Genomic DNA, 10,494 nt, shown 5'->3' with positions numbered 1-10,494 from the left:
GATTTTTCCAGGAACCGAAGTAAGACTGACCAGCCTATAGTTTCCTGGATCGTCCTTCCCTTTTTTGAAGATGGGCACTACATTTTCCTTTTTCCAGTCATCCGGGATTTCTCCCGATCTCCACGACTTTTCAAAGATAATAGCCAAAGGCTCCACAATGACATTTGCCAACTCCCTCAGTACCCTCGGATGCACTAAGTCCGGACCCATGGATTTAAGTACGTTTAGCTTTTCTAAATAGTTCCTAACCTGTTCTTTACCCACCACGGGCTGTCCATCTTCATCCCATCTTGCGTCACTTGGCGCAGAAGTCAAGGAGCCGACCTTGTCCGTGAATACAGAGGCAAAGAAAGCATTGAGTACTTCAGCTTTCCCCACATCATCTGTCACTAGGTTACCTCCTTCATCCATTAGGGGCCGCACACCCTCTCTGATCACCTTCTTCTTGTTAACGCCTGTAGAAACCTTTCTTGTTATCCTTCACATACTTAGCCAGTCGCAATTCCATTTGCGCTTTCGCCTTCCTGATAACCCCCCGGCATTCTCGAGCTATACATTTAAATCCCTCCCTAGTCATTTGTCCAAGTTTCCACTTTTTGTAAGCTTCCTTTTTGTGCTTAAGTTCACCAAGGATTTCCCCTGTAAGCCAGTCCGGTCTCCTACCATGTTTGCCTCTCTTGCTACGCGTCGGGATGGTTTCTTTCTGTGCCTTCAATAAGGCTTCTTTAAAATACTGCCAGCTGTCCTGGACTCCTTTCCCCTTCATGTTAACATTCCAGGGGATTCTGCCCATCAGATCTCGGAGGGAGTCAAAATCTGCTTTTTTGAAGTCCAAGGTGTGTATTTTACTACTCTCTTTTCTTCCTTTGGTCAGGATCCTGAAATCTACCATCTCATGATCACTGCTTCCCAGGTTGTCACCCACCTCCACTTCCCCTATTAGTTCCTCCCTGTTTGTGAGCAGAAGGTCAAGCTGCGCACGGCCCCTGGTTGGATCCTTCAGCACCTGTGTCAAGAAGTTATCCCCAACATTCTCCAAAAACTTCCTGGATTGCCTGTGTACTGCCGTATAGGTTTCCCAGCAGATGTCAGGGTGATTAAAGTCCCCCACGAGAACCAGGGCCTGCGATCTGGAAGCTTCGCTCAGTTGTCCGAAGAAAGCCTCATCTACCTCATCCACCTGATTCGGTGGCCTGTAGCAAACACCAACCACAACATCAATGCTGTTGTTTGCTCCTTTAAACTTAACCCATAGACTCTCAACAGGTTTTTCCTCCCTCTTTATACTGGAGTTCAGAGCAATCTTAGTGCTCTCTTACATATAGTGCAACTCCTCCTCCTTTTCTCCCCTGCCTGTTCTTCCTGAACAGTCTATACCCTTCCATGACAGCACTCCAGTCATGCGAGTCATCCCACCAAGTCTGTTATCCCAATTAAATCATCTTTCTTGGTCTGGGCCAGGGCCTCCAGTTCTTCCTGTTTGTTGCCCAGGCTTCTCGCATTAGTGTACAAACACTTCAGGTAACCAGTTGATCGTCTTATCTTTTCCATTTGAAACATGGGTCCTCCTTTCTTGCCCCTTCCTCTCTGCATTTCTTCCCGGTATCCGACTTTCCCACTCCCCTCAGGGTTTTGGTCACCGTCCCCCGACGAACCTAGTTTAAAGCCCTCCTCACTAGGTTTGCAAGCCTGCCCGCGAAGATGCTCCTTCCTCTCTTCGTTAGGTGGATCCCATCTCTTCCTAACAATCCTTGCGCCCGGAACAGAGTCCCATGGTCGAAGAAACCAAAGCCCTCTCTGCAACACCATCTGCGCAACCACACATTTACGTCTTCAATTCGACGATCCCTGCCCAGTCCTTTCCCTTCAACAGGGAGGATGGAGGAGAATACCACTTGCGCTTCAAATTCTTGGATCCTTCTTCCTAGCGCTACATAATCCGCAGTAACACGCTCAAGATCATTCTTGGCCGTATCATTAGTTCCCACGTGGAGAAGCAGGAAGGGGTAGCGATCTGAAGGTTTGATCAGCTTGGTAAGCCTCTCAGTGACATCCTGAATGCGAGCTCCCGGTAAGCAGCACACCTCTCGAGATTCCAGGTCCGGACGGCAGAGGGATGGCTCAGTCCCTCTTAGGAGGGAGTCCCCGACCACCGCCACCTGTTGTTTCCTTTTGGGCGTGGTGGCCGTGGAACCCCCATCCGTAGGACTTTACGCATCCCATGCTTTCCAGTAGATGGTGTTCCCTTCTGGTTTCTTCCTTGTGAGGTCCCTTCCAAAGCTTTCAGCACTGCAGAGCCTGTGGAGAGAGCTTGAAAGCGATTGCTTACCTCTATAGCATCGGGGGAATCCTGTGCTGGCCTTTTTCCCCTTCTAGAAGTTACATGCTGCCAGTTCTCTTCTTGGTCACGCACTGCCCTCTCTGGCTCTTCTGCCTTCCGTGCTTGAAGGATTAAATGCTGCCTTCTATCGAGGAAGTCTTCATCCTCTCTGATCAAGCGTAGGGTCGACACTTGGGCCTCCAGTCCTCTTCCAAAATGTTGACCAGCTTGCACTTGGTGCAGATGAAATCCGTTCTTTCTTCTGGGAGGAAGACAAACATGGCACACGTTGTGCAGGTAACAACAGCAGACCCATCACCAACCATCGCTGCTGTCCTGGAAAAGGGATTTAAAAAGAAAGGCAAGAGAACCTCCCGCCCTTCCCAACTCCTTCTCTAAACTCCCTGTTAGCAATCACCTGTTCACAAGCTCCTTGGTCGCTTGCCCACTGCCTTATAAAGCCCCTCCCCCTACCAAGGCTCAGCCAATCAGCAGAGGCTTCTAGAATTCAAACTTTAATTAGAAGCCAACAGTTTCCACCTGCCAATCACAGCACAAAGTCCATCAAGGAGAGGGGGAGAGGAAGGGGAGAAAAACAAACAAAAAAAAGGCCTCACTCTCAAACACAGGGGAAAATAAATAAACAAAAAAGAACACCCACCAACCCTCACTCACAAACACAAGCTCAGCACACAGCAAGAAAGCCCCAAACACAACACCCACTTCCCTCAAGACTCCGGTATCTGCTTCTCTACCTGGAGAACTCCCTCTCTAAAGCCTCACTCAAACAGGGAAAGAAAAAAAATAATAAATAAATAAATAAATAAGACCAGAACCACCACACACCAAACAAACACAAGCCTTATAAAGCCCCCCCCTTTGAGTGGGGCTGGAGATGAGTGGGTTGGGATGTGGGAGGGGGCTCAGGGCTGGGGGTGCAGGCTCTGGGGATAAGAGGCTGCTGTGCAGGAGGGGGCTCCCCGAGAAGGGGCTGTCGCACTGGAGGGGGTTCCGCTTGCAGACTGTACGGCCAGGCGTGGGCACAACGTGAGAGGCCGCTCTGCCTGACTGGAGCAGGGCTTGGCCATCACGCTGGAGGGGGCTCCCCGAGAAGGGGCTGCCATGCTGGAGGGGGTTCCACCTGGGGACTGTACGGCCAGGGATGGGCACAACGTGAGAGGCCGCTCTGCCTGATTGGAGCAGGGTTTGTCCCCATCCCTAACTATTCCAGCTGGAGTCTCTCCGGCTCCGTGCTGATAGCGGCTTGTGGAGAGAGGTATGGTGCCTAGGCCTGCACGGACGCCGCTTGCGGGGGACACGCGAGCCTACCTGGCGAGACCTCAAGCAGGGCTGGGGACAGGCCCGGGCTGAAGGCTCCGTTTGTCTGGACGTGGGCTGTGGCTGGTTTGCTTTAAGCAGTTTTAGCCTTTCCAGTCCCCCCCAGTGCCTGTCGCTGTGAGCTGCCCCTCCTGCCCATCAAAACAGCCCTCGAGACGCTGAGCAGAGCCGCCGAACTCTGTACTTGGGCACAGGCCATGGCTGCAAATGTCCCTCGTCAGCAATGGCACCTGCTGGCTCCAGCTCTGCCCAGGGAGCAGCTTGCAGGGGGGCCCCCCAACCCCTCACCCAGCTCCCCAGAGCAAGTGGCTCTCAAGGGGGGTGGCTCGCACCAGGTGCTGGTGGAAGGAGGCTGAATTGCCCAAGGAGGTGTGGCCAGCTGGCAGCGGGGTGTTGCCCTGACTCTGAGCAGGGTGGGGTGCTGTGCCCCAGGGCCCTGGCTGGAGTCTCCTTTGGTTAATCTCTTCATTTAGCAAGATTGGCCCAGCGTGGGTGGGTGAAACCTGCTGATGTTACACGGGGCGGGGGGCACCTTGGGAACCAGGAAGGGGGTGAGCGTTGGGTGACCTGCTCACAGCAGGGTGTGTGGAGCCCTGCGCAGACACAAAACTGCATCCCCGCCTGCCTCCCTTCGGCACAATGATTTGTGGGTGCGGATACTTGAGGCAAGCGGGAGAGCCGCCGGTCTGCAGAGCTCTCGGGACGCGACAGGGCCTGGCATAGGGGCCACAGGGGTGGCGGGAACAGGCATACATAGCCGGTCAGCAGTGGTAGAGCCGGGGTAGCACTGCTGGCCAAGGGGTGGCTCAGAGCCCAGCAGGACGGAGCCAACTCAGCTCCCGCACGCTCTGGACGCGGGGTCCCACTGGAGCGAGTGCAATGAGCGGCTGAGCCCAGGCATGGGGAGCCTGTCTCATGGAGGAGCCAGGATGGACGTGCCTTGCTCAGGCAGGCACCGTGCAGGCTGAGAACAGCTGTGGGGCTGGCTAGAAATGCTGTGGGTGGCACCAGGGATGCAGAGAGGTACTGCCAGGCAAGGGCGCTCAACTTCCTCTCCTGCTCCCTGCAGCTCAGTGCCCCTACCAAGCTCCCCACAGCCTCTCAGGGCCCCCACCCAGCCCTTGCCCTTCTCGCTGCAGCCCAGCGCCCCCTGCTGAGTCCCCACCCTGCTCCCTACAGCCCCACAGCGCCCCCTGCCAAGCCACGTCCCCTCCCTGCAGCCCAGTGCCCCCTTGCTGAGTCCCCACTCTGCTCCCTGCAGCCCCACAGCTCCCCCTGCCGAGCCCCGTCCCCTCCCTGCAGCCCAGCGACCCCTGCTGAGTCCCCACCCTGCTCCCTACAGCCCCACAGCGCCCCCTGCCGAGCCACGTCCCCTCCCTGCAGCCCAGCGCCCCCTGCTGAGTCCCCACCCTGCTCCCTACAGCCCCACAGCGCCCCCTGCCCAGCCCCGTCCCCTCCCTGCAGCCCAGCGCCCCCTGCTGAGTCCCCACCCTGCTCCCTGCAGCCCCACAGCGCCCCCTGCCGAGCCACGTCCCCTCCCTGCAGCCCAGTGCCCCCTGCTGAGTCCCCACTCTGCTCCCTGCAGCCCCACAGCGCCCCCTGCCCAGCCCCGTCCCCTCTCTGCAGCCCAGCACCCCCTGCTGGGTCCCCACTCTGCTCCCTGCAGCCCCACAGCGCCCCCTGCCCAGCCCCGTCCCCTTCCTGCAGCCCAGCGCCCCCTGCCGACCCCCGTCCCCTCCCTGCAGCCCAGCGCCCCCTACTGAGTCCCCACTCTGCTCCCTACAGCGCCCCCTGCTGAGTCCCCACTCTGCTCCCTACAGCGCCCCCTGCCCAGCCCCGTCCCCTTCCTGCAGCCCAGCGCCCCCTGCTGAGTCCCCACCCTGCTCCCTGCAGCTCCACACCACCCCCTGCTCAGCTCTGGCCCCTCCCTGCAGCCCCACAGCGCCCCCTGCCGAGCCCCCGCCCTGCTCTCCACAGCCCGGCACCCCCAATGGGCATCCCGAGGGTTTCAGGACCTACTTGGGACGCCATCACTTCCTCAGGCCAGGGCCTCTGGGGAAGCGCAGGGCTGATCAGCGTGGCTAACTGGAAGAGAGCTCTCCGCCTGCCTGCCTCCCAGCCCCCCACTTCCTGTCTCCAGGGAAACTTCCTGCTCTGTCTGTGTCCTGGCTACCCCTCCCCCACCCCCTGTGGGGTGTGGGGAGCTCATCCCTCACTTGGGGCTCTCAGAGCAGCATGGCCCCCTCCCACTTCCCAGGACTGTACCCCGGTCTCTGCCCAGCTCACCGGTCCATGCGATGGGGGCCCCTCCCCCTCCCCAGTCACCCCCTCCTGCCCGCTCCCTGCACTGTGGGCGGTGGCCCTGCCAAACCTTGGGGGACAGACCCCGTGCCAGCAAAGACCTTCAACAGCCAGGGCCTGGATGTCTAGCTGGACTGCTCTAGTCCCCCCCACGCCCTGCCCTCCCCTAGGCTGGGCCTCATCTCTCCTACCTCTGGGCAGCAGGCAGGAGCAGGCAGCCATGGCAGGGGCCTGGTGCTGCCCCCAGGGTCCCTGAAGCCCACCCCCAACCTCCATATGGCTTAGGGTAGATGCCCCCCTCAGGAGCCTGGCCCATGGCCTGCGCCTGCCCCCAGCCTCTGGGGGACTACAGGCAGGGTTGGTCACTGGGAGCAGCAACCTCCATGGGCCCTTGCACCTGAAGAACAGCCACCACAGCACCCCCTTTCCATAGCTGCCCCTCCCTGGGCTGTTGGGGGGATCTCCCCTCCAGCCTTGCTCAGTGTCTCCACCCTGTCAGCCCTGCCCCCGGTCAGTCAGCAAGGCCCATGGACCTGGTTGTGCTGATGCCCTGGGTTAGAACTGGGGGGAGGGAGAGACAGACACGCACATGCCATGTGTGCACACCAAGAGACACCCCCACAGCCTGCCAATGCACACACGGACACCCCCCCAACACGTGTCCATGCCAACACGCCCCCTGCATGCTCCCCAATGGCCCCTCTGACAAACCCCCACAGAGGTCTATGAACACCCCACCCCTCGCTCACACACACAGGCACCCACCAGGCTGATACATGCCCACACAGCCCTGCACACATATCCCGGTTGATATACGCCCCCGTGGCCCTGCATCCCCCAGCTGATACATGCCCCCCTGGCACTGAACCCCCCAGCTGATACACACTCCCGTGGCCCTGCACGTGTAGCAAAAATGTATATTTTAGTATTGGTAACTTATAGATTATAGTATGATGTATAATGACTTGCCTGCTTCTATTTCTCCGTGTCTCTCATGATTAGATAATAAAACAAATAGCCTAGTAGCAAGTAGCACCTTAAAGACTAACAAAACATGCAGGTTGGATCATGAGCTTTCATGGGCACAATCCACTCTGAAGAAGTGGGTTGTGCCCACGAAAGCTCATGATTCCATCTACGTTTTGTTAGTCTCTAAGGTGCTACCAGACTATTTGTTGTTAAGTTTTTCCTGTTACAGGCTAACTCTGCTCCCCCTCTGAAGCTTATGATTAGATAATGTTACAATAAGGCCTTGCTCCCTCTTAGCTTTACGGATCAAATTGTACCCTTGTCTGCATCACAAATGAAGTTGTGCGAGATTCCTTTCTTTCTGCTGTCTCTTTAATTATTAATCTTGTCTGAAAGTCTGCAAAATTGTGTTGTGTGAGGGGAGAGGTGTGAGTGTGGCTGCCATCACAGATGCTCCAGTGATCAAGAAGAAGTGAAAACTTTGAAGATAACGAGGAAACAGTCGTGTCTGAGGCTGAATTGAACGAGCAGCATTGATGAACTCTGGAGACGAGACGGCAGAGATCCCCAAGAGTGAGAAACGCTAGTAAGCCTGACAGTCACCATCAAAGGGTAACTGGAAAACACAGATTCACACCTCCTAAGGGTGGATGGCTGCAGCATGACACTGCAAAACGCACAGACACAGATGGGAACTGAGGTGTATAAGAAGGGAAGCTCTTGCATGGGACGCTGGGTTCAGTTCTGCAAGCCAAGCCTCAGAGGTGTATCAGAGGAACCCCGACTCCTCGCTCAGTCAGCCTGGCCTGGCCCGGCCCGTAAGACTGACTTAGCCACCATGGACTAACTATGCACCATCTGCAGGACGAGCGCGTGTGTGTTTATAAAGCATCTGCTAACTGCTTCTCTACTGTATTCTTAATAAACGTGGCGTTTTGCCTTTTCCCCTAAAAAAGATCCCATGTGCTTCTTATAAGCATAACACGTGTCCAGGGCCGGCCCGAGCCCTTTTGGTGCCCTGGGACCGGGTGTGCGGCGCTGCCCGCGGACGCAGGGCGCATGCACAGGCCTGCCTCCCCAGGGTGCGTGGGCCAGCCCCCCCAGGTGTGCAGGCTTGCCCCCGGGGTGCATGGCGCATGCGCGCATCGGCCATGGCCGCTGGCGTAAAGCCCGGGGCCCGCCCCTGGGACGCTCAGCACATGCGCGGGCCAGTCATAGCCGCTGGCACGCAGCCCGGGGCCCGCCCCCGAGGTGCATAGCACATGCGCTGCCCGGCCCAGCCCAGCCAGCATTGCTGGTGCACGCGCCAGGCCACGCAGGGCCCAGCAGCCGTGGGGGCAAGGGTGCTGCTGTCCGGCGCCACAGGGCCAGCGCTGCGGGAGCCGGGCGTGCGGCTCCTGCGCATCCCTTACAGCTGCCATCAGGCGCCCCCCATGGGTTGGCGCCCTGGGCAGCTGCCTGGCTCGCCCCTGCCTCCATCCAGCCCTGACACGTCCCCCCTGCCCTGCACACGCCCTCCCGGGCCTGCACACTCTCTCCCCCCAGCTGATACACCCCCCTCCCATCCCTGCACACTCCACCCCGGCTGATGCACGTCCCCCCTGCCCTGCACATGCCCTCCCGGGCCTGCACACTCTCCCCCCCCCCAGCTGATACAGGCCTCTCCCACCCCGCACACTCCCCACCGGCTGATAAACGTCCCAGTGGCTTTGCACATGCATGGTTCCAGTGGCAGTTGCCAATTTCCACTCATCTATTTTGGGCACTAATTAGGGTACTGCCCAGCTGGGAACCTTGGCTCAGCCTCTGCTCTCCCCTCCCCCCGCACTTGGAACCAGCTGCAGAAAGCAAGGGGGGCTCAGGATCCTCCCCTTGACCAGCCCCGGAAAGATCCCACCCCAGGGTGTGGGCCGTGTCCTGCTGCTACCCCACGTGGGCAGCGGCACGTTCTGCAGCCGCTATGCTAGCCAGCTGCCAGGCTGCCCTGGCCTGGGCCAGCACTGAGTCACAGGCCCCTGTTTACCCGCTGACGTCCCCACCCGTCCTGTGATGGGGAGCTGAGGCACAGCCTGGCAGCTGGAGCTCCCTGGGGTCCCCCGTGGCATTAGAACCCAGGCATCCTGACTCCCCCCATTCTACCCATTAGACCCTGCCCCCTCCCAGAGCTGGGGCTGTGCCCAGGGGGCCTAGTCTAGAGGACAAGCCCCTGACTCCAGGGGGACGCAGCAGCAGGGGTGTCTGGGGCGGGAGGCACCAGGACCCAGCCTGCACCCCAGGCCGGGCTGCTCAGACAAGTCCCGGGCAGGCGTTAGGCCAGTGCTAATTACAGGGCCCCACAGCTCCTGCATTCAGAACAGGTGAGACAATGGGCCCAGCCCCGGCACATCAAAGTGGGAAACAGGTGAACATCCCGCTGCAGCCGCCCTGCTCCCCGGGCTGAGGCCCCACCCTGCACCACCCAGGCGGCTGGGCCCAGCTGCTCTGCCACCAGGTGTCAGTGTGTGTTATATGCACCTGGTGTTATATGCAGCTGTGCCCAGCTGTCTTGGCCCAGAGCTAGCTGCATCTCTATGCCTGTCCAATCATCCCTGTGCAGCACCACGAGGCAGCTCTTCCCCAGCTGCCCTGGCCCAGAGGTGGCTGCATCGCCAGGCTTGCCGTCCCTCTGGGGCATTATGTGCAGCTCTTCCCGCCCGCTCCACCCACAGGAGTCTGCGTCTGAGGGCGTTAAACCCCGTGAGAGAAACATTACAACAGTGATTGTGAGAGTGAAACGTCCCGGCCTCCGGCACAATTTTATGGTCCGGGTTTGAGCTGAGTTAGTTCAGCGTTTTTGTATTAGGGAGAAAACAACCCTTTCCTGGCCAGAATGCAGGGCAGCCAACAGCCTGCAGGGCCCCTGAACAAGGTAGGGGGCAGCTTCATGCCCCCGCAAGGGGTGGGCTGGGGGCAGCTAGCCCTCAGCACTGCCTGGTGCGCAGCTCCATTCCCTGCTCTCAGAGCCACACAGAGCGCATGGCACCGGGCTCCGGCGATGATTTAAAGGGCCCACAGCTCCAGTCCCTGCTGCTACCACAATAGCAGTGACAGCAGCTAGAAGCCCCAGACCCCGGGCAACTGCCCCCTTTGCTCCCTTGCCTGCCCCATTGGCAGGCCTGCCAAAAGGCAATGCTAGAAAGGGGGAGCTGGGACTCCTGGGGTCGATGCCAGCTCTGCGAGGGGAGCAGGGTCTAGTGGTTAGAGCAGGGGGCTGGAAACCAGGACAGGTGGGTTTTAGCCTCAGCTCTCCTCTCCCGCACCGGATCTGCACTGCCTCCCTGCTTCTGGGTCAGCCTAGCTCTGACGGGCCTTTGGCAGAGGACGCCCCACAAGCAGGGACTAGGCCAGAGCCTGGAGCTTTGCACTGGCTCTTGTGCCATTACAGCAAACTGGCTGGACCGGGGTGGGAGAGACAGACGCCCACCAGGCCAGCAGGGTGGGGTTGCTGGGGCTTTCAATTCTGCTGGGGCTCCTTCTATGTGGCTGGGCTGCGTGTGCACCGGGGCTGGGGCTGGCTTCGCTCATGT

Source organism: Pelodiscus sinensis, chromosome 24 (genome assembly GCF_049634645.1).
Source record: "Pelodiscus sinensis isolate JC-2024 chromosome 24, ASM4963464v1, whole genome shotgun sequence".
NCBI classification, from domain to species: Eukaryota; Metazoa; Chordata; order Testudines; family Trionychidae; genus Pelodiscus; species Pelodiscus sinensis.
This window is presented reverse-complemented; position numbering follows the sequence as displayed.